Below are 25,560 nucleotides of genomic sequence, written 5' to 3' on the forward strand. Positions count from 1 at the left end.
CTGGGGGAGGGGTGATTGTGGCTTTCTGCTGCCCTCAGCAGGCGGCTGCCAGTCCCCTTGAAGTGAAACCTGAGGCGGCAACTGTCCTGTGTGGTGTGAGTGTGTACGATGCTGGGATACGGAAGTATATGTAAAAGTCTAAGTTGCTCTGAGATATTCTTTTTCCTCTCCACTGTGTGTTCATGCCTGTACCCTACCAGTCTCCAATGAATGGGTGTTTGATGTTGACTGCCATTATGACCTGCATGATAAAGGCCTTTGTGCTCCACACTAAGAGCATGTAAGTATCTAGCACTAATAGCACCAGCTCTATTTGTGCGTTCAATGCTTTTGGAAGATTGTCCCATGTTCCCATTAGTCCTTGTTTGGGTGTTGGGCTTAGGGAAGGCTCTGAAAAGAGTTGGCGGCTTGAACTCCTGTATTACCTGCCTCCTCGGCTCATCTTTTGCCACTTATCTCAGATCCAGTCACCCACAGATCTCTCGTTGCTCAGTTCCTCTGCTCATGTGGTTTGATCTGATGGGAAGGGGGTCCTCTCTACCACTGGACAACTCCTACTCATCCTTTCAAGCTCATGTCAAATGTTTCTCCTCTGAGAAGACTTTCTTGGTACCCCCTCACCTAGTTTACATGATCTCCTTTTGTATTCCTCGACTCTGCTGTGCTTCCTTCTTAGCGTTGAAGGCAGCTGTTGCTTATAAGTGTATTCATTGCTTTACTTTTCTGTCTTTTCCCGCTAGACTGAGAGTTTCTTGAGAGCAGATATTGTGTTTTGTTCATCTCTGAATTCCCAGTGCCTAGCAGGTGATTAAGCTTTGAGTCATCACTCAACAGATATGTATGGAGTGCTTTCTCTGTAATAGGCACAGCTTCTCTCCTGTTAAATGGGGAGCATGTACAAGAGCTCTGAGGTTCAAAGAATCTTGATGCACTTGAAAGAAGCCAGGGTACCAGAGCATTGAGATCGAGGAGCAGGGTAGTATGAGAACAGGCTGGTGAGGAAGGTGGGAGCTGGGCTGTGCAGGGCCTGCTGGCCTCTAAGCCTAGGAGCAGATGCTGATGCTAAATTCATGGGGGGATCTGATGAACCAAGTGTGCAGAAGATTCAATAATGGTAGATGCTGCTTCTTCTGTGCGTTCTAGTATTTCAGGAGATTCTAATCACTCCCTTTTCAGAGAGAAAGAGGACAAATAGTAAAAGCTGATGGAAAGGCTACAAAAATGATCAAAAGGGATGTGGGAGCAATTAGGGTTCTTAAATCTGGAAAGATCAGGTTTGATAGAGGGTAAGATGAAAGGTTAGCTGATCATGAAAGAGAGAGTGTATGTTGAAATCCTGACATCTTAGACCTAAATCCCTCCTTCTCCTCCAGCCCCATAAAACTTGACAGGAGGGAATTTTAGGAGAACTAACGGGAATTCCGCTCTGCCCAGTGAGTAGTATAAATTTATGCAACTCTTTATCCTCAAGAGATATTGCACACACTGATCATATAAATAACATCAAGAAGGGTTTATAGGTTTCAAAGATTAAAGTTCCCTAATAAGCCGAGGAGTGGAGTTTAGGTACTTACAGACTCCATCCCTTGAACAAGCTTCTTGTTCTCTTGTCAGAGACTGGCTGCATCAAATCTTCCAGACTCAACAGTGGCCAATTTGCAGTTTCTATGGCCAGGTGGTTTCGCTGTTAGTTGAGTGTCCCACTCTGTGGGCATGGCAGGCATCCAGGGTCTGTGCTGGGCTGTGTGGGCCTGGCCCTGAGAGCAGGACTTGGTCATAAGCCTTGAATTTAAGTTCTAGCCCTAATTGTTCTTATTGTGGTAAAATTCATATAACACATGAATTTTAACCATTACTAAAGTGTACAATTGAATGGCATTTAGTACATTCACAATGTTGTGCAACCATCATTACTATCTAGTTCTGGAATATTTTTATCACCCCAAAAGGAAGGCTTACATGTTTTAAGCATTCCCTCACCATGTTCCCCTTCCCCTGGACCCTGGCAATCACTAAGCTGCTTTCTGTCTCTATGGAATTTCTAGGATTAGTTTTACTTCCTAAGCCTACCTGGCTGACCAGGTGTTGCCTTCCTTTCTAAACCTACCTTGTTCCATAGGTACCCTGAAAGAAGCCAGGGTACCAGAGCATTGAGATGAGTAGTATGAATTGTTATAATCCAACCACCTCAGCTTTCTGGTTTCTTACAAATGTGATTTTGGGGCCTCATGACCTGTGTGTGTACGCTCACACTTTGGTTTTTGCCTGTGCTCTAGGTAAAACATCCTATCTGAGTCCATCCTAGGCTCTGAGACTCCATCCTGGAATCAGCCCTCTGGTCTGAGCCCCAGCTGTGCTGGCCTGGCCCTGAGTGTGGAGGGATTAGAGATGTGTGTGAAAGAGTCCTTGATGAACTGTAGAGTGCAGCTTACAGTGTAGGGTTGGGAATCTTTACCTGTTCCAGGAAGGCAGCTAGTTCCTCCATAGCACCTCTGTGGGACTGCCTGCCTTTGGAACACAAACATGGCCAGAGGCCACTCTCCAAGGAAGTAAAAAATACAGCAGCACCTGACAGCCAGGGAGAACTGAGAGGGGAGGGTTTTAGCAGAAGTTTCTCATTGTGGTGGCCCTGGCACACTATCTGTTGGCCTGTTGCTGAGCGGCCAGCAGGGTGGGAGTGGGCTGTCTGCTAGGCCCGAGGTCCTGATTCCTGTAGACTCCTACCACCTTCATGGGGCATAATGAGGACCAAAAGGAGTGTGTGAAAGAACCCTGGAATGGGGTACATTGGTGCACAAGCATTAAGGCAGGACATTTTCCCACTGATCATAACTATAAGTCTCTAGCTCTTGGCTAGCCATCTCCAGCCAGCATGGGTGATGGGCATATGGGGATGGACGGTGGCCTCAGAGCCTTTTATTCACTCATTTATTTGTTCACTCACGGTTTTGATCTGTACTATTTAAAATGGTAGCCACTAGTCACATGTGGTTATTGAACACTTGAAATGTGTTAGTCCAAATTGAGATGTGCCGTAAATGTGAAACACACACTAGATTTCAAAGGCTTAGTACAAAAAATGTAAACAACTCATTAATAATTTTAAAAACTATTGGTTACATAGGAAATGATAGCATTTTGGAGATATTGGGTTAAATAAAATAGATTATGAAAATTAATTTCATAGATTTCTTTTTATTTTTTGTATTGGGACTAGTAGAAATTTTATAATTTCCTATGTGATTTACATTATATTTCTGTTGTATAAGGCTGATTTAATCATATCTGTTCCTTTGGAAGAAAGGGGACATGAGGCTGACAGGTCTTGGTTAAAAAGCAAGCCCAGCTTGGGATTAACCCCTTTGAATAATATCACAGAGTGGGTAAGGCTGGTCTACATGCCCAGACCATGTCCCTAGACATGGTCTGGGCACCCCAAATTATGAATGGAGGGTTTCATTACAAGCCTCTCTTGAGGGGCTTAACACAATGTTTATGATTGATTAAGGCACTAAAGCTGTTCATTATTTATGTTTGCTGGTTTGTATTTCCGTGCGTCTCAATAGCGCGGGAATAGGAACTGAATAAATTACCCAGTGATGTGGGAATTCATGTAACCCACAACTCGAGTATGCTGTGTGTGTGAGTGTGTGTGCACATCTTAATGAGATGCAATTTTGTTTCAATTTGGGAAATCCCCAAAGGTTCCCTGCTTTGTTTTCTCTGACTCTAACCTAGCAGCTTTCCAGGCAACAGCAAATGGAGAGATGATATGAAAACATCTGGGCATAATGTTTCTAAAGGCTTTCTGGTATTTTCTTCCTTGGGGAGCTTTCTGCTAGAGTACATGCCCTCCTTACACTTTAGAACTATGGCTTTTGTTCTTTCCTTGTCTCTGGTCCGCTTTCCTCATGGTGGGTCGTTAGGACAGCACACAGTCAAACCAGAATATAAGCCCTTGGCATTGCACGAGGACATCTCAGAGCTCCAGCTGCAGGCACACAGGTAAGAACTTCCAGTTTCAGTGTTTGAAAGGCTGTAAGGCATAGCACAGAGATCTTGGCACTGCAAAGGATGATTCACGGACCCTTAGGCACTGATTCATTCACACATTCATTTAACAGCGTGTATGGGACACACACTCTGAGCTAGGTGCCGAGGAAACCGAAATGAATCAAGTTTGTTCCTTGCCCTCAAATCATTCCACTGGACGAGAAAACTGTAAAAACCAAATTGCAATTCAGTACTGGCACTTCTGGGAAGGAGGAACAGATGTACTTCCTCCTATTCGTCCTGTTAAGCACAATGAAAAATCCTGGATATTATACAAGAAAAAAACATAAGTAGACTTTGAAAGGTTGAGGAAAGAAGGCACCCTGTTTAAGGGCTCCCGGGACCTAAGAAAAGCCAGTAGTGAATTCCCTGGGTCTTCTTATTATCTGGTATATCCCACACTTGGAGGTGAAAAAAACTGCAGCCCAGGCAGGACAATAGGCACAGAGACACAAAGAAGCCCCCATAAAAGCCTCTCTTTAGTCAAAGGCCCAGGAAAGAAATCGTTAGACAATGACTTCAGAACTCCAGGCAAACAGCACGGAAGAGAGTGTAGCCCATCACCACCAGCAAAAGCTGAGTGGGGAGCCTAGACTCCCACTCTTGCCAAACTAGAATGAGGGTCACTGGCTCTCCTCGGGTGGTGTAGGCTGGACCTAGTGAACAGTGAGAGCTTTCATCACCACCCAGGGGTCACAATGTCACTCCCTCTTTGTGATGCCAGGAAAGACCACCTAGAGAGAATTAAAGAGGTGCTTCTATGCACTCTCCTAGCCAGGGTGGTTTCAGTGGAGGCTAAGTCAAGAGCCCAAACTCCCAGCCCTGCCCTGAATAACTGCAAGCCTTTCCACCCGAGTCTCTGGTGGGGAACCTGGACTTCTCCCTCCCCCTAGCAGTAAAGAGGCAGTGCCTCCCCTTCTCCTTCCAGAATAGTGTCAGAGGAAGGTAGAACAATACAATTTATCCGGTTTGAACAGCAGAGAAAGAATACATAGAAAAAGAATGAACAGTGTCAGGGATGGTGGGACTCTGACAAGAGCTGTAACATTTGTTTACTGAAATCCCAGAAGATTAGAAGAAAGTATATGGGGCTTAAAAGTTTTCGAGGAGATCAAGTCTGAAAACTTCCTAAATTTGGTAAAATTTGAATCCTGGAGATTGAAGATGTTGGGTGAACCCCACGTGACAAAAGCCAGGCTCAAAAAGATTATATACTGTATAATTTCATTTTATAACATTATGGAAATGACAAAATCATAGAAATGGAGGACAGATTAGTGGTTGCCAGGGCCTAAGGGAGGTGGTGGGAAGTGGATGTGTCCAAACAAGGGCAACATGAGAGATCTTGTGATAGAAATGTTCTATATCTTGATTGAATCAACATTCTGGTTGTGATGTTGTGATGTTAGCGCTGAAGGAGAGCATACTCATGGAACAGGTGCATACAACTGTATGTGAATTTACAATTCTCTCAAAATAAAAAGATTAGTTAAAGGAAATAAGTATAATTCAATTTGATAAGTGCTCTCATAGCATGATTTATAAAATTCTTTGGGAGCTCTGAGGATGGGTAGATTATTTCTTCATGGAGGAATCAATGAAGGTGTCACTGAGCTATCAACATCCCAGTGGGGTCTGATAGATAGAACTTCCACCTGTCATCTTTCATATTTTTCATTTTTGGGCTGAATTCCTTTGTGCTGATTCCACTGTTTATTTATTGTTGGTTCATTAAAGGTCAGGCATTGTGATAAAGGGTTTATGTGCATAATCTAAACAAACTTTGTACAATAATTCTGGCAGACAGGTACTATTATTTACAGATAAGGAAACTTCTTAGAGAGGTTCAGACACTTTATCAAGGTGACTCAAATGTCAAATGGTAAAGTCGAGTTTCAAACTCTAGTCTGTCTCAAACCACTATTTATATGGCCACTGAGAGCTCTCATTTGTCATTTGTTATTTAAAACTTTTTTTCCTCTCTGTTCTTTTCCTTTGCTCTTCTTCTGCTTCTTCCCTTTGAGATAATAAAGTATTTTTAAAATGTTTTACTTTATATTCTGTTTGCTTTATAGCCTACACATTTTTATATTTTTGTATTTCTAAAAAAGTCTGTTGTCTAGGAATTATAATATGCATCCTTAAGTTAATCACAGTCTAACTGAAATTGATACTATACTATACTTTGTTTAATGTAAGGATCTTATAAAAAGTGTAATTCCATTTACCTTTAGTGTTCTTTGTTCTACTGCTGTTATATATTTAATTCTACATATTTTTATAACCCTCACAATACATTATTACTTTATTCAATTTTCTTAAAAAGACACTAAAAATAATGAAGAAATTTACCCATAAAATCATGACTTCTAGTGCTCCTTATTCCTTCGCATAGATCTAAATTTCCAACTGGTGTCACTTGTCAGCCAAAATAGTCACCTTTCACATTTCTTGTGGTATGGGCCTCTTGGTGATGGATTCATTCTGCTTTCAATGATCTGAAAATGTCTTTATTTATCTTCTGTATTGAAGGACATTTTTTACTGGATATGGAATCTCTGTTAAAGTTTTTTTTTGCTTTTTATACCTTTCAGCACTTTAAAGATACTCTTATGTTTTCTGTTCTCCATTTTTTTCTGATAAGCAGTAAGCCACTATTCCTATTACTGTTGACCTGTTTGCAAAAGACCTGTGTCTTTTTTTCTGGCTGCTTTACAGATTTTTTTTTACATCTTTGTTGGTTTGTTGGTCTGTTTTTAACAATTAAATTATGATATACCTCAGTGAGATTGTCTTTGTATTTGTTCTGTATGGGTTTTGCTGAAAGTTTTAGTACTTTGTGCTAAAGTTTTCTCAGATTTAGAAAAATTTTGCCTGATATTTTATAACTTTTTTCTGACAAAAATTTTAAGTAAAACATGTTGGATTTTTTCCTTTTCTTCAGGTTCCAGCAAGACTCAACATGGCATTATTATTAATTATGCTTTTATTTAAATTTTTGACATTTTATACATTATGGATTTCTTCTGCATTAGTTTTGACTTGTTATAATACTGCATTATATTACTTTGATTACTGACTTTCTGGACAATTCATTAAATTTAACACCCAAAGCAAATGCCACTACTCATCTTATCTTAGCCCCTTCTCTTTCTCATAGTTACTTCAGAGCTATGTTGTCTGAGGGTCTATTTCTATTGACTATTTTACTTGTTATGTGTCACATTTTCCAATATTATTGCATATCCAATAATATTTTATTATTTATTGCATATTATGGATGATATATTCTAGAGACTCTGGAGTCTGTTTTCTTATACTGATGAGTGTTAAATTTGCTCTATAAATGAGTTAATCACTAGCAGACCACTTCAACTTGTGAAGATATAACTTTAGGTTCTCTCAGATGTCTCTATTTCAGTTTTTCCCTGTTTGGGGCTCAAATGTAGCCTCTAGTCCAAGGTATGACCCTTGTGGGGCTTAAATAGATTTCTGGGGTTTGCCAAAGATCTCTAAATTTAGTGTTTGAGCCATAAACTCTGTCTCCTCAGCATGAGGTAGCTCCGGGAATATCTTTGTTCAGGAATGAATGTTGTGTCCCTATCAGATTCCTAAATTGAAGCCCTAATACTTAAGGTAATGGCATTTAAAGGTGGGGCTGTTGGGAGGTAATTAAGTCATGAGAATGAAGCCTTCATGAATGGGGTTAGTGTCCTTATACAAAGAGGAAGAGACTAGAGCTTTTTCTCTGCCATATGAGAACACAGTGAGAAGGGGTCTACAAAGCAGGAAGAGTGCTCTCACCAGAAACCAAATCTACCTCCAGCTGCATGTACTATGTTATATAAGTTTCTGTTGTTTAAGCCACTCAGTGTATGGTATTTTTGTTTTAGTCTGAACTAGGACAATCTTCATATCTCTTCTAGCTTACCAGTTATAGATTTCTGATCACTCAATGCATGAGCAGTTCAGAAGTCAGCTAAGATTTTGAGGGCAGTTTTTATAAGCACTTTGTGGCTCTCTCTTTGGTGGCTCACTCTTTTCTGGGATTTTTCTTCTCAATTTCTAGCCATTTTGACAGCCTCACACTTCAATGTCGTTTCTTTCTTGAGTTCTATTTTTTTATGTGCCATGTGGACTGTGGTCTGTCTTCAAGAGAAAAGCTACTTAAATGCAATTATTACTGCTATGGGTTGAATGTGTCTCTCAAAATTCATATGTTAAAGACTTGCAGTATGTCAGAATGTGACCCTATTTAGATATAGGGTCTTTACAGAGATAATCAAGTTGAAATGCAGTCGTAAGGTGGTTCTTAGTCTAATATGACTCATGTCCCCCAAAAGGGGGAAATTTTGACACACACACACACACATACATAGGGAGAGCTCCTCATAAAGATGAAGCAGAGATTGGGGTGATGTATCCTTAAGTGAAGAAATGCCAAAGATTACCAGCAAACCACCATAAGCTAGGGGAGACTCATGGACCAGAATTTTTCTCATAGCTCTGGGAAATACCCAGTCCTGATCATACCTTGATATCGAACTTTCAGCCTTTAGAGCGCTGAGACTCTAGTTTCTTCCTGCTTTGTGTCACTCTCCAGTCCTTCAAATAGTTACATCTTTAAAAAATATTGTCCCAGGTTTATAATTGTCATTGGCACAGAGGTTAGTTCAATTTTAGCTATTCCACTGTTACCAAAACCTGGAAGTCCATGAGCTAATTTTCAATCTTCGTTGAGTCCATGTTTGTCAACTTGTAAGCCAATATTTTTTGCCCCTGAATCTAGTCCAAGGTCCTGGATCCCATCCTAGGGTCTGATATCCTGTTCTCTGATATTCTATAAGAAAAATTAGAGCAATATATAGGGGTCTTTAATAGAAAATATCAATGAGGGTGACAAAACATGAGAGACACCTAACTCTGGGAAGCAAACAAGGGGTAGTGGAAAGGGAGGTGGGCAGGGAGTTGGGGTGACTAAGTGACGGGCACTGAGGGGGGCACTTGGCGGGATGAGCACTGGGTGTTATGCTATATGTTGGCAAATTGAACTCTAATAAAAAATGTATATATAAAAAGTAGTCAAGTAGATTGGTTATGACTGATCTTAAAATCTCCGATGAAAAACTCATTTTTCTTTTTTTGAGAGTGTTGCATAGGACTTCAGTTGAGCCACTATTCAAGTACTTGTGCAGATGGAAAGCTGCTCTCTGTGGAAGTCTGATCCTACCTTTACGTGTTTCTGCAAACCACTCTCATGCAGGTGTGTGTAGATTCACATGTTTGTGTGCATGCATGTTGGTGTATTGGAGGGGAGCTAGAGGAATCCTTATTTGGTAACCACAAATCAGGCTCTTTTTGTTTAATAACACTTCAATTTTCTTTAAAATAAATGGCTCCCTTTTAGTCAACAATTGAACATATCTGTTTACTTGGAATGTTTACCTGTTAAATCCTCTGGAAGCAGCCTGCCAAAGACCTTGGAGAATTAGCCTACAGATCATTAACTGTAAATTCCCAATTTTCTAAATTAACTCTTTAGTGAGTTCTATTACTAGAGAGACACACTCTGTACTATATTACTTTAGCTTCCCATAGAAGTGTCTTTTCAGAGAACAGTGATCTAATATGATGTCTTCAGTTCCCATCCAGTGTTGGTAACAGACACAGTGATATGAAGAATACTCTGCAACTTTTGTATAACTCCGGTTGAAGATTCTGTTCATTATATTGTTCAATATCTTATACAAAGGCCTAGGAAAATGGCATATATTCTTTTTTAACCACAAGATATTTTCTTCAAATAAAACCTTATGTGGAAGCTTAATGCCTTAAAATAGGTCAATACGGTTGAAATGGAAGCTGGAAGCCCTACAGCTGGGTCTTCCTTCTCCCTCTGCTTTTCTTTCTCCACCTCCTTCTTACCCACTACCTCACATTTCTCTACATAGTCATTTGTTGAAGATATCCTCTGAACATAGTGTAAAAATCATTAATGCTAGTCTAAGATGGATATTATTATGGGAGTTTATGCTAAGACATAGTTTGTCTCACCTCAGAAACAGTTGTGTTTATTTTGATATTGCCCAGATTGGTAACTGTATTTCCCTTCTTCCCTTGAATGACAGGAAATTTCAATAAGTAAGATGCTCAAATTTAGCATTTATTCTTGTCCTAGAATAGATGCAACAGTTTGTCCCAATTTTTTCAACCAAAGGTGTAGAGGGTTGAATTTATTAAATCCCCAGTTCAAGATACATTATCATCCCAGAGTTGTATGTATATGAATTTGCAGGCATATATCTATTTACTTACTCTTATTATTTTTAAATTATGTTCTTATTCTTCATTTCCCCCATTTATATCCCCCACTGACAGCTCTATTATAATAGAAATAATGTGTAACTTTATCTTAGGGTATGTTCCCACAAAAGGTATTGTTTTATGTGTGTATTATATATAATATATGACAAAACATATGATATACATGGAAATTTATTTCATACATTTCACACCACCTACTCTGTTTTCAAGACCCATATGCATTGCTCTGTGCAAATATAATCTATTGCTTTCAACTACTACATAGTACTGTCTGGAGAATATCCATCACATATTTTATGTCTTTTTCTCAATGATAGACACTGAGGTTGCCTCCATCTCTTGGTCACCATAAATAACATTGCAACAAGTATCCTTATACTTATGCCCCTTTGTAGCTGCATAAGAATTACTTTGGGATATAGACATTGGAGTGGTATTTCTGGGTTATAGCATATGCATCTCTTTAATTTTATTCTTCAGAATGGCTGCACCCTGGGCAACCCCAGTGGCTCAGCGGTTTGCTGCCGCCTTCGGCCTGGGGTGTGATCCTGGAGTCCCAGGATTGAGTCCCACGTTAGGCTCCCTGCATGGAGTCTGCTTCTCCCTCTGCCCGTCTCTCCTCTCTCTCTTTCTCTCTCTCTCTGTGTCTCTCATGAATAAATAAATGAAATCTTTAAAAAAGAAAAAAAGAATGGCTGCACCCAACTGCATTCTCACCAGCAGTAATAAGGATACTTGCTTCTCCAAATCCTCAACAATTCTTGGCATTATTCATTTTATGCTTGCCAATCTGTATTTTCCATTGCTGTTTTAATTTGCATTTCTCTCATTCTTAATTATTTTGAGTAGATCTTCATATGCTTATTTTAGATTATTTTGGATTTCCTGTCTGTACACGGCCTGTTTGTATCTCTTGCCTTTTTTTCTGTTGAGGTTACTGTTGCTGTCTTTTCCTTATTGATTTTTAAGAGTTCCTTGTATATTCTAGATTTATTATTTAATTGAAATATAATGTGAGCCACATAATCTTCCACTAGTAAAAAAAAAAATCTTCCACTAGTCACATTAAGGGAATCAAAATAAACCAGTGAAATTATTTTTAATAATCTATTTTATTTAACCTAACATATCTAAAAAATTATTTCAACATGTAAACAACCAGTGTTTTTTTCATAATAAGGCTTCAAAGTCCAGTTTGTATTTCATACTTACAGTATCCCTCAATTTGGACTAGCCACATTTCAAGTGTTCATTAGCCATTTGTGGATAATGGCTACCATATAAGACAGTGAAGCTGTAGTTATAAACTATCTTTTCAGATTTACACATTGCAAATATTTTCTTCCATTTTGATATCTATTAACCTTTTTTTGAGGAGATATCTTTTCTGGTCTAATATATGGTCATTTTTTATGAATCTTTTTATGTACTTGAAAATAGTTATTCTCTTGGGTGTGAAATTTTTCTTCATAAATATATTTTACATTTTTATATCATAATATTTTATGGGATTGTCCCATCAATTTTTGAGGGGAAGAGATGTAAAATCACTCACCACAATTGTGAATTTATCAATTTATTCTTGTAATTCTGTTTCCTTTACACATTCCAAGCTATTTTGTTTATGATCTTCTTGGAGATTGCTTATTTTCTAAATATCAAATGTTTCTCTTTGCCTCATTAAATGTTTGATACTTAAAAATACCACTACATTAGCTTCATTTATTATTTCTCGGTGTATCTTTTTTCCATGTCTTTATTTCAAAGCTTTTGTTATTGTTTCATTTTAAGTATGTTTCTTTTCTTTCTTTAAAAAAAAGTCAAATAATTCTTTAATTGAAGATAACAAAACTGCTACTGCAAATCTTTCTCTTTTTCATGTAGGTAAAATTTCCCCCAGCTTTACTGAGATATAATTGACATATAACACTGTATTAGTTCAAAGGTGTACAACAGAGTACACACACACACACACACACACACACATTGTGAAATGATTACCACAGTAAGTGGCAAGTTTAGTTAACATCTATCATCTTACATGGTTATAATTTATTTTTTTGTGATGAGAACTTTTAAGATCTGTTCTCTTAGCAAGTTTCAAATATATAATACAGTATTTGTAACTGTAGTCACCATGCTGTGCATTCTATCCCCAGGATTTACTCATCTTATAACTGAAATTTTGTATCTTTGACTACCTTCACCCATTGCCATTCTCAAGTCCTTGCTTCTGGAAAACACCAATCTATTTTCTGTATCAATGAATACAGTTTTTTTTTTTTTAAGGTTCCACATATAAATAAGAGCATACAGCATTCGTCTTTTTCTGTCTGACTTGTTTCACTTGGATATTAGCTTTTTGGATGTCGTCTTTTACTACACAGACTTCCTTAGTTTTTATACTTAATTTGTTTTTTTTTTGTTTTATGTAGTCCTAATTTATATACTAGGAAACATGTTTTTACTCAGAATATCTCTTTTTCTGTGTTTATCTCTCTCAGACACTCTGATATAAAATAGCTTTAGCAAAAAGTTCCTTAGAACGGGCTTCTAAAGTGCTTCTATCTCTTAAAGAATAAAATGGTATCAATCAGGATCTCTGCTTTTAGCAAGATAGAAAAACAGGGCTCTGACTTATGTGAAATAAATGAAAAAAAAAGAATACATGTGTATACCCCCATATGCACTTATGTATACATATGTATTACATATATACACACGCATCCATATGTATATATGTATATAAGTTAAACCACAGCTTTCAAGTCTTTGGACTTCTGACAACAAAGGACAGTGAACCCTGAGAGATGGGAAACAAAAAGTGTAATCTCTATGATTTCCACAGCTTACTACCTAGAGAGATTTTAGGCAGCAGCATGAGGAGGGGGAAATGACATGGAACTCCAGTTTCTTGACTTGTGGATTTGGAGGTAGGTGTTGGGGATGCCTAGGAAGCTAGGCCAGGGAAACTTGCAGGAGGGGAGAGTAGTAATAGAGAGAAAGAGATAGATAGATCAGTAGATCAATAAGGTGCTCTGAATATCTACAATAGCTCACTCATGACCCTTCAGCACATGTGATGAGGAAACTATTGAAGAGGAGAGAGAATGGTCCAAAAGAGCAGAATGAGCAAATACCAAACTCAGACAGGGTCAAGTATAGTCTTGTTCCCACCAGAAACACGGAAAACATTACTCAATTCACTGAGCATTGAGTAGAGTAATTAAAAGGTCTTTGCTCCATTAATGGGAAAAAATTATACCTAGACCAAACATGGGCCTAGTCCTTTTTTTTTTTTTTGCCTAGTCCTTCTTAACAAAGTGTAAAGCAAGACCCAGGAGGTTACAACTATTTCTATTAATGTAACTGCATCTCTGTATCTTAGAGCAAAGAAATACAAAAATATGCAACATCCAATGATGTAAAATTGACAATGTCTAATGCCCAATAAAAAATTACTGGTCAGGAAAAGAAGCCACAATGATGAGAAAAATTAATCAATATAAACTGACTTAGAAAGGACACAGATGATAAATTGGGAGATAGAAGTGCTAACATACTATATTGTATGTATTTTATATATTCAAGAAGCTAGAAGAAAAAGTGAGAATTTTCATTAAAGACATGAAATATTTTTAAAAGATCAAAGTGAAACTTGTAGAGACAAAAATATAATGTTGGAAATAAGCAACAAACTAGATTAGACACTATAGAAAAAAGATTTATGAAAAGGTCATAATAGGAACTACTTAAATGAAACACACAGAAAAGACTGAAAAAATAAACAGAATACCAGTGAGCTGTGGGACAATTTTAAGCTGTCTAATATATGTGTAAGTGGAATCCACAAAGTAGAACAGAGGTGAGGGGGATGGAGATATAAAAATATTTGAAGATATAATAGCCCCAAATTTTACAAATTTGGTGAAAACTATAAACCCATAGTTTCAAGAAGCTCTGTGAAGCCCTGATGTAAGACACATAAAGAAAACTAGAGCAAGGCATATAAGCAAATTGGTTAAAACTAGTTGTAAAGTGACAATATTAAAAGTAGGCAAGAAAAAAAAAGACACATTATATACTGAGGAATAAAGATGATAGTAGACTTCTCATGGGAAATGATGTAAATCAGACGATAGTGAAGCAATACTTTTACAGTACTCAGGGGGAAAACTGTTAATCTAGGATTCTATACCAAATAAAAATACCTTTCAAAAATGTAGGTAATGTAAGGAAATTTTCAGATATATATAAAACTGGAGGAATTCATTATTGGAAGACCTGCACTACGAGAAATGTTAAGGGAAACTTTAGGCAGAAGGAAACAGATGCCAATGAATATCCAGGTCTACACAATGAAATTAAGGATACTGGAAATTGTAACTATAAGGATAAATCTTGCCTTTTTTCATAATGTTTAAATATCTTTTAAGATAAGTAATTGTGTAGAGCAAAAATAATATGTTGGGTATTTTTTGGACTTATGTTAATATCAATATGTGACAAAAGTGGCACAAAGATAGGGAGGGGAGAAATATAATTATACTTTTGTATGTTGTTTTTACTTTTATTTAAATTCAATTTGCCAACATATAGTATAACACCCAGTGCTGCTATACGTTTTAATACCATACATTAACTGATATAATATTATTTGAGAAGAGTGATAAATTAAAAATGTATTATTTAATGTATTATTTTAAGCCTAAAACAGCCACCGAAAGGCCTTACTTATAGCTAATAAACCAGCAAGTGAGATAAGATAGAATTATAGAAGCTACTCAGTAAGACAGAAGGCAGGAAAGGGGGAACAAAGATTAGATAGAACAAACAGAAACAAAAAGCAAGATGTTGATTAAAAGCCAACCCTATCAATAATCACATATAATGTAAATGGTCTAAAGAGCCCAAGTAAAATGCAGAAATTGTCAGATTAGATAAAAGCAAAGTCCAACTCCGTATACTCTACATATAAAAAGCCAACATTAAATACAGAGACATGAATAGTAAAAGGATGAACTATACACCATGCTAAAATGAATGAAAAGAAATTTGGAGTGGTTCTATTAATATCAGACAAAGTAGGGTTGAGAGAAAATATAGTGATAAAAAGGTCATTTATATCATTCATAATGATAAAGGATTAGTCCATTAAGCAGACATTACAATTCTAAATCCTTATGCACCTAATAACAAAGCTTCAAGATATATAAAACAACAGTAAAAAAAATAGATTAAGTCTACAATTCTACTTGGAGACTTCAACATCCTTTTATTAATAATTGATAGGACAAATAGAAAATCAGTAAAAATGTAGAAGACAAACAACATACTAAATTGACCTAGAATACTAACAAAAGAACAAGGCACACGTTTAGGAGGTTTTTATCAAGATAGGTCATTTCTGGACCACATAACAAATCTCAAGATATTTTTAAAAATTCAAATAGTACAATATATATTCTTTAACCACAGTGGAATTAAATTAGATACCAGTAACAGGGCAGTCTGGGTGGCTCAGCGGTTTAGAGCCGCCTTCAGCCCAGAGCGTGATCCTGGAGACCTGAGATTGAGTCCCACATCAGGCTCCGTGCATGGAGCCTGCTTCTCCCTCTGCCTGTGTCTCTGCCTCTCTCCGTCTCTGTGTCTCTCATGAATAAATAAAATCTTAAAAAAAAAAAAAAAAGAAAGAAAGAAAGAAAAAAAAACAGTAACAGAAAGATCTTTGGAAAAATTCCCAAATATTTAGAAATTAAAATGACACACTTGCAAATAACATATGAGTAAAAAGAATAGTAAAAAATTAGAAAGTATTTTGAATGAAAATATAAACGCAGCATGTCAAAATATGTAGAATGCTATCAAAACAAAGTTAAAATACTAAATGCTTTTTTAGAATAAAAGGAAGGTCTCAAATTAATGATCTCATATTTCACCATGAGATACTAGAAAAAGAGAAGCAAATTAAATGCAGAGTAATCATGAAAAAGAAAATAATAAAGATCAGAATGAAAATCAATAAACTAGAAAACAAAAAATAAGGAAAATCAATAACAACTTTTTAAGTTGTTTCTAATAAAACATCAATAAAATCAATAAACTAATCAGATTAGGAAATAGAGAAGGCATAAAAAATGAATATGAAGAATGAGAAAGGTGATATCACAAAAGATTTTGCACTTATTAAAAGGATAATAAGGGATTATTAGAATCAACTTTATGCCAGTAAACTCAACAGCTTAGTTAAAATGGTAAATTCCTAAAAAGAGAAATTACTAATACATATTCAAGAAGAAATAGATAACCTGAAAAATTTTTTATATATGAAATAAATATAAATTGTAATTGTAAACTTTCCATACAGAAAGATGAAGTGGCTTCACTGGTGAATTCCACCAAATATTTAAAGAAGAAATACTGTTTACACAAACTCTTTCAGATAATTAGAAGAGAGAGGGACTACTTTCTTATTCTTTCCATAGGGCTAACATTTATTTGATACCAAAGCCAGAGTAAAGTATTATATAGATCAATATCCTATACACATAGATGAAAAAGTTCTTAACCAAATTTTAGAAACCAAGTCAAACAACTTATGGGGCCGCCTGAGTGGCTCACTGGTTAAGCGTCTGCCTTTGGCCCAGGGCGTGATCCTGGAGACCCGGGGGTGGGGGTGGTGGTGGTGGGGGGAGTGGGGGGGGTGGGGGGGGAGTGGGGGGGTGGGGGGGGAGTGGTGGGGGTGGTGTTGAGTCCCACATCGGGCTCCCTGCGTGGAGCCTGCTTCTCCCTCTGCCTGTGTCTCTGCCTCTCTCTCTCTTTCTGTGTCTCTCATGAATAAATAAATAAAAATTTTAAAAAATTATGAAGAGTATATATATTATGCTCTTCATATTTAGATTATTCTAAACCATAATCTACTATGGTTAAGTTAATTCCAGGAACACAAGTTTGTTTCACTTTAAAACTTAATCAATATAAATCACAATATTAAGAAACTAAAAAAGGCAAAAGCATATGATCATCTCAACACAGGCAGAAAAAATATTTGATATAATTCAGTACTATTCCTAATAAAAACTCTACAAACTAGGAATAGGAGCAACTTATTCAACCTGATAAAGGGTATTTACAAAATTCAGACAGCTAATTCATACTTAGTGGTGAAATACTAAATCTTTTCCTCCTAAGATCAGGCACAAGGCAAGGATGCTAACTTTCAATAGTTCTATTCAACATTAGGGCCTAACCAGTGCAATAAGGCAAGAAAAAGCAATAAAAATAGCCATATTATGAAGAAAGATGTAAAACTATTTTTTTCTCAGATACCATATATGTCTATGTAGAAAATCATATAGATCTATACAGAAGCAACAATGCAATATAGCTTTCTTCAGATATTTTCTCAAATTATTATTTATAACATTATTAATACACAGTATTATTAATACACAGTATTATACACAGTACTCAAATAGTTCCTTTGTTATGAACACTACAGTTAATTTTCATATTATTATTAATGCTACAGTAAATATCTCTATTAGTTTAATTTTATTCACATTTTTGTTATTTTCCATTGTGCAAATTCTGAATAGTTAAAGTTGAATTTCTGGGTAAAAGATGATAGACATTTTTAAACTGATATGCATTATCAGTTTTCCCCAAGGCAGGTTGCCCTAACTATTAAATAGTATTTTGTTATTTTAGTTCATACTCTATTGTCACCTGGGTATTATTTTTAATGATGGGATGTGGGTTTTTAAATTTTTCCCTGTTGACCAATTATCCAAGCACCTAATAATAATAATAATAATAATAATAATAATAATACTGATTCCCTATTGATTTGAAGCATTATGTAACTATATTGAGATATTGTATATTTTTAGACTTCTAGGTAAAATTTTCGTTTGTATCAGTACCTTTTCTAATGTTTTAGCTTTATCCTTTATGTTAATAATTTCCAATGCTAGTTTTTCTCCAATTATTATTTTTCGAAATCTTTTTTTACTATAAAAAAGCTCATCAATTCACCATTTATATAGTTTCTAGAATTATTTCTCCAAATAAAAATACTGACTGGGATTTTGTTAGAATGACATTAAAATTTGTAAATTAAGCTTGATGGAGAAGTGTGCATTTTGCTTTTTATAATGTTGAATCTTTTAATGGGAGACATGGTCTGTCCCCCTTCTTATCCAAGCTTTCTCTAGGTATATGTTTGATTTCCTCTTTAGCTCCATAATGATTTAGGATAGCATTTTCCAGTTGATTTGGTATATGTGTGCATCTGCACTGGCTTTCTAATCTTATAATAGTGTCTACCAGAGAATGAAGATAATAGCTTTTGCTTCTGAGTAAATTTTTGAGTTTTTCTTTAGGGCCTGTTATATGGTCAACTTTCATAAATGTTCATGGACACTGGAAAAAAAGATATATTCTGTATAAACTGCCGGGTTTAATGAAAAAGTTAAATCAATTTTCTTAATCACATTATCTATATTCTTCTATATTCCTATTATCTCTATCAGGTCCCAAAAATATGTATTAAGAAATCTCATGCTTCTAATGTGTTTCTATCAACTTCTGGTATTTCTAATAGTTTTTTTTTCATGTAATTTGGTGCTACATTATTCAAAACATAGACATTTTATGTTACTTTATCTGCCTTGTGCATTTTGCCCTTTATCAATTAAATATGGACCTTTTTATCTTGTTTATTGAATATTGCTTTGAGTTCTACTTTAATATTAATCTTCTGGTCTCTGTTTTCTTTTTGTTCACATTAGTCTGGTATATCTTTGTTCATCTTTTTATTTTTAAACTATCTGTGTCATTTTAAATGTATGTCTTGTAGATAATTTATAATTGGACTCTTTAAAATTCATTCTGAATGTCTTTGAATTTCAGTAGGTGAGTTTATCCTATTGTTATTTATTACTATCACAGAAAAGTTTTCTTCTACTTCTTTCATCTTATTTTTAGGGCCATTTTTGTACTTTAGAAATATATATCCTTGTTTTATTTTTGGTAAATACATCAATATTTCTTTTGTTTTCTTCTCTAAGTGATTACCTTTAGTTAAAAGGATATAATTACCCCCTGTCTTTATCAATGTCAACCAAATATCAATTGTCTAGTATTATCAAAATATCATCAATATTACCTAATACCTTCTAATATATTATTTACAAATTAGCATAATTTACTTCCCTCAATCATTCTCTTACTGAGAGTATGTGTTAATTTAATATGTAATATTTAGACTAGTAAATTACTGTGTATTTACTATCATTTTATGTTATATATATTTTCTTTTGATAATTATTTTTGACATTTCCCTTTTTTTGTTATTTCATTGATAGCAGGTGTTTTCATTTAAATCTTTGTCTTGGGATGTCTGGGTGGCTTAATGGTTTAGCACCTGCCTTTGACCCAGGGCATGATCCTGGAGTCCTGGGATTGAGTCCCACATCGGGTTCCCTGCATGAAGCCTGCTTCTCCCTCTGCTTGTGTCTCTCTCTCTCTCTCTCTCTCTCTGTGTCTCTCATGAATAAATAAATAAAATCTTTAAAAAATTAATCTTTATCTTAATAATTTCAGTATTTACCAGTTTTTTTACAGAATACTTTCTTCAGTGTTATTTTTATTCATTTATTCCTGTCAGCTGTTTTGTCTTTAATTCGTTTTTATTTCCTTCAAAAAGACTGTGAGTGGTATATTTTTTGCGTCCTTGTATATCCAAGAATATTTTCTATTGCTATTACACGTAAGCAACAACCAGCATAGAGTTTTCAGGCAGTAAGTCTTTTTTTCCTCAAAACTTTGTTGCTATTATTCCATTGCCTTTGGCATTTAAGTTTAAGATAGGTAAATTCTGAGAATAGCTTGCTATCTTTTTTTTAGGAAAGCTATTTTATTTTCCTTGACTATATTTTTTTATAAGATTCTTAATTTTATTCTTGATATTTGAAAGATGTAAGGTCTCTGTTAGTTTCTTTCTTTCTTTCTTTCTTCTTTCTTTTTTCATGGATGTGCAATTTTTCTAGCAACATTTTTGTTATTTTCCATTGTCAGAGATCAGTTGACTATATTTGTGTGGGTCTAATTTCAAACTCTATACTCTGCTCCATTGAGCTATTTGTCTATTCTTTCACACTGAATATCACACTGTCTTGATTACTGTAGTTTTATATTAAGTCTTAAAGTCAAGTAGTGTAATATTCCTTAGAATCAATTTACTGATACAAAACAACTTGCTGGGATCTTGGTTGGAATTGTATTGACTCTATAGATCAAGTTGGGAGAAATTGACATCTTGACAATATTGAGTCTTCTTATCCATGAATATAAACTATCTCTCCATTTAGTTAGTTCTTCTTTGATTTATTTCTTTAAAGTTTTGTAGTTTCCCTCAGATATTGTGATGTGTTGCATTTTATTTCTGATGATTCTTAATCATGGTACCTTGTTTTCTTGTGGGTTTGGATGAAATTTTGTGTTGTGAGTTCATATTTGGTTGAACCTAATGGATGGGAATACTAAGAACATCTGATGGGTTATTATAATCCAGAGGAGGATTTGTGCTTACTTTTACTAGGAAGCAAGGAGCATTAGCGACCTATGACCTCTTCAGTCTCTTTGGAGGACCTCGGTTTAATAGGTCATCAGATTCATTTTCCTCAATTAGCATAGGGCTACAAGTTTAGTCTCTTGATTTTAATGATAAAGGAACTTAATTATAAAGCAATCCTGTCCTTATAGTCCTCAGTGCACCTTCTCTCAAGTTGTTCTTGCTTTCTCCATCTCACTCTCTTGTAGATTTTCTTTTCTTGAGAACTCAAAATGCCTTAAAAGGTGATTTTTATAATCCACTCAGGTCTAGTCCATTATAACTCTGAAAGGTTGGTAATCATTTCTATATTTTATCCATTTCTGCTTTTCATTCAATTGTCTTTGAAATCTCAGCTTCTTTTCATTCTGTTTCATAAGAGGTAATGACTTGTTGCATTCTACTGAGAATACAGATTTCTGGACATTTTCTTCTGATGCCCGGAGGTGATCATTTTTCAGAGGTATGTTCTTCCACTGTGTCTTAGATGCTGTTCCATTTCTCTTGCTAAGTAATTATCTTACTTTGAATTATTTTCCTTTATTCATCTTCAAACAAATTAAAATTTGTATTATTCTTTTGTTAGATATTTCCAATAGCACTTTCCCTGTTCTTTGTCTATTTGAGGCAAAATCTCAAATCTTCACTTTCCCAGACCCAAAGTTATCAGCTAGGTTTGTGTATACAACCTCTAGTCTAACTGCTGCCAAACTCTGGTAATAACCTAGAAGGCATCTTTTCCTTTTGCTATTTATTTGCCTTGTTCCCTGATAAGCTGAATGGATGAAATACATGAAAATGTAGATTTCCTAGCTTCTCTGAACTTGTAATGAGTGGTCCCTAAGAGTTCTTGCCAAAGAGATGTAGAAAAATGCAGGGTTTAAGTTGGTGGCCAGTAGGAGGGAGCAAGAGATCAGGCAATAGTTTTTTGGTCAAAACTCAAGATCAGCACCAAGGAATGGCTCCTCACATTGATGCTTGGTATAGACCTTGGTTTCTAAGTTTGAGTCAGAGACTAAATTAAAAAGTCTTTGTGAGCACTGGGTGTTATGCTATATGTTGGCATACTGAACTCCAATAAAAAAATAAAAAATAAAAATAAAAAAATAAAATAAATAAAAAAAATAAAAAATAAATAAAATAAAATAAATAAAATAAAAAATGCAAAAAACCCCACAAAATAAATAAATAAATTAATTAATAAAAGTAAAAAGTCTTTGTTTTATGTGGTACAGAGTCCCAATATATCATATGGCAAAGATTGGCTAGGTATTTTTCCCTAATACACTTCCATCTACTTTCCTGTAAAGTTCTCTTAGTTTTATTGGTTGTAAGGTTTCTTTTTTTTTCAGTATCTTTGTTCATATTTTAAGAAGATATCAGAAGAGTTTACATTGGCTATCATGTTAACTGTAAGTTGAATAGATAGTTTTTAAATGGCACTAAATAAAAAATACTTGGTGATCCAACTTAATCGGTACTGTGAGATATTTCAATCCTTCTCTTTGCAAAGAGGTGCTTCAGTGGGATTTTCCAAGTTTGCTCTTCCTTAGTGAGGGCATAAAGGAAGCTTAGTAGTCAGGTTAGGTGGATGGGGAAAAAGAATTTCAAGTTTTTGAGGGAAATGTGGTAGACATCTCCAAAGTAGTCACATTGCTACTACTACTATTTTCTTCACTTTCAGAACTGTCTGGAGACAGCCATGAACCTCTGACTTGAAAATGGATCCTTCCTTCATTCATTAATTCATCCACCCATCAATTTATTGAGCTCTAGTCTGAAGGTTGACATTAATTAAGGGAATAAGAAAGAGCTCCTCATACTTCCCAAGGTCAATTGAGGGTAAAGGTATTTAAATACCCAATTACAATGCGATGCGACAAGCACCACAGCACACATGGGCATAAGAAAGACAACAGAATAATTGATTCAGCCTCACAGAGAAATTAATTTTGAGTTGATTCCTGAAGTTTGAATCATTCACCAAAGGAGGAAATAACATACACAATGGAAAAGAATTATTTGAAGCATGGTCTGTGAGGGAAATTGAAGTTACAGATGTGTTTGTATGTGTTGAATGGGCAGGGGGTGGTAGACAAAGGCCAGCTTATGAAGGACCTGGCATGTAAGGCTGGAAGATACTCTCTTCCCTGAGGACCCAGGCGGTCAGTGAAGGTGACTTAGTCTACTTGAGCTGTCACAAAAAATGCCATGGACTGGGGGTTTAAACAACATTTATTTTTCATAGTTTTGGGTGCTGGAAGTGTACAATCAGGGTGCCAGCATGGTTGAGTTCTTGGTGAGGTCCCTTTCCATGGATATATCTTTACATGGTCTTTCCTTGGTGTGGAGAAAGATAGGGGGTGGGGAGAGAAAGAGAGAGTGAGAGAGGGAGAGAGGTCTTGAGTAGTTCCCTCTTCTTATAAGGGTACTAATCCCATCATGGTAGTCCTACCCTCATGACCTTATCTAAGCCTAATTACTTCCCAAAGGTCTCATCTCCAAGTACTATCACTTTGAGAGTTAGGGCTAAAATATGTGGATTTTGGAGGGTTATAAACAGCCTATAGCAGAAGGATTTTAGATAGAGAATGACAGGATCAGCTCTGCATTCTGATACACAATAGCAACTTAAAAACACAAATAGAAAACCACTTACAAGCAAAGCAAAACTGTTTTTAGAGTGCTTTTTAAAATTAAAAATACTTTTTCCCACATTATCTTGTTGGATTTGTTCTTTGAAGCCACTTGTGATGGATTATTGGCCCCATTTTAAAGATAAGGAAACAGATCAGAAAGGTTACTGACTTGACCAAGGTGGCTCGGCTAGTAGGAGATGGAGTGAAAGACAAAACTTGGGAACCTGGAAGAACACAGCTGAAGTATTTTCCCAACACTTGGCTCTGGGGTTTACCTGGGGCTACTTATTTCTGTCTGCAGTGAGGCCTTAGGAAGCTGCTAATTTACTGGAGATGTAGTAAATGGCAGAGCTGGCAGGTGTAAATCCAGCCCAGTGCTCATCCGCTCTACCAGGATGGTAAGTACTCTAGATTTATGTCCCGTGTGAGTGATGAGTTCTAAAGGAATGGGCTCCTTACAAAATTGCACATAAACAAAATTAGCCTTGAAAATCTCTTAGGAAGGTGCCAAGTTGGAAACCTCAAGCCTTTCAAAAATGTTTTTCAGTGTTAAAACAGAACAGTGTGGATGAAATATTTGGATTCATATTTGAGGGTCTGCTGTTTGAAAATACTTGTTATCTTTTTGAAACAGCAAAATCCCACTTAGTGTGGTGAGATGCTCACACCAGGAGACGCATGAGGGTGGGTGAGAGCCCATCATCCGTTCACTCCAGGGCATGTGTCTACTGAGTGTTGGAATGTGTAAAACTCCTAAAATTGCTCTGTCTCTGCTTTCATTTTTATAGAACCTTAGTGGTCGATTTGGGCGAATTAAATGTGCTTATGATGTGATTTGACTATATGCACAGATGATGCAATGCATTAACCCCTGGACTTTTTCCCACTGCACCTGGAGTTGACCTCAGGATCCATCTCAACTCAGAACACAATCAAGGCAGCTGTAACCAAGTCAATGGGAATTGGCATCCCTGAACTATGTTGATGTTATTTTTAAAGATATATTTGAAACATTTTGAACAATATCAATTGCTAAGAAAACTTTAATGGACTCTATTATTCTAATTACAGAAGGCAGAGTTGCCTAATCCCTATACCCCTAAATTGAGCCCCTGTGCTTGTGTGAAAGCTGGAGGAGGGTAGGAGCATGCCTGCAGAGGAGCAGAGTGAGAGATGGGCCAGTGTGGCAAAGGCCCAGCTTGCTGGAGGGAAGAGGCTTTGGTTTCCTTTCTCAAGGAGCAGGACTCAGGGAAAGGGGAAGGTGGTGGGGAGTGCACTGACTTTCAGCCCAGATCCCTGCTCTGTCCCTCTGCCAGTTGACTGCCACAGAATTGTCTGAGTGCCTCAGTCCCTCATCTGTAAGGTGGCTGAGAATTCCTCTCCTCCTATAGCTGTGAAGACTAAATGAGTGACAATGGCAGGTCAGAATGAGTCATCACCCTAGGGGATGGTCCCAGGGGACAATGCCTCACCTGATCCAAGGGCCTGCAGCTGAGGTGATTCCTACCGGAGACTTCATCCTCCCCTGCCCTTGGCTCCTGCATCCTTGCAGGGTCCTTCCTGCCGGATGCTTCTCCACACCAATCTGCCTTCAAATAAATCAATAAGTGGACAGATGAGCCAACTTGGGCATTAGAATATTTGCAAAGGGTGGCTCTCAAGACAATGGACGCATGAAATAATCTGTTTCGGCACTGGGTGAATTTGTTCCAACCAAAGGGCCATCACCAGTGTCAAAGACAGTTAGTGTCACACTGCCTCTGTATCTATTTCTTGTTAGCTTTTTAACGTTGAACAGTAAACACATTTCACTGTTTTGCAAACCTCTCCAAAACAAATATTCTGACAGCAATGTTAACCATTTTCTCCCCTCCCTGTAGCTCTTCCCATCACTTTTCTTGTTCACTGGCTCTCGTTCCAAAACTTTTT

The 25,560-nt window shown here is 36.4% G+C and overlaps 1 long non-coding RNA gene across 3 annotated transcripts; it reads left to right on the forward strand.

Annotated features, from left to right (window-relative positions):
- On the forward strand, positions 1-24,662 carry LOC140616501 (uncharacterized). Of its 3 annotated transcripts, XR_012016969.1 has the most exons (4): positions 1-280; positions 9,203-9,316; positions 23,933-24,029; positions 24,420-24,662. It is a non-coding gene; the product is annotated as an uncharacterized lncRNA (long non-coding RNA). The 3 variants fall into 3 exon arrangements; XR_012016970.1 differs by lacking the exon at positions 23,933-24,029; XR_012016971.1 differs by lacking the exons at positions 23,933-24,029; positions 24,420-24,662 and adding an exon at positions 22,677-23,925.
- Positions 24,663-25,560: the final 898 nt, after the last annotated feature.

This window comes from Canis lupus, chromosome 24 (assembly GCF_048164855.1).
Source record: "Canis lupus baileyi chromosome 24, mCanLup2.hap1, whole genome shotgun sequence".
Taxonomy (NCBI): domain Eukaryota; kingdom Metazoa; phylum Chordata; class Mammalia; order Carnivora; family Canidae; genus Canis; species Canis lupus.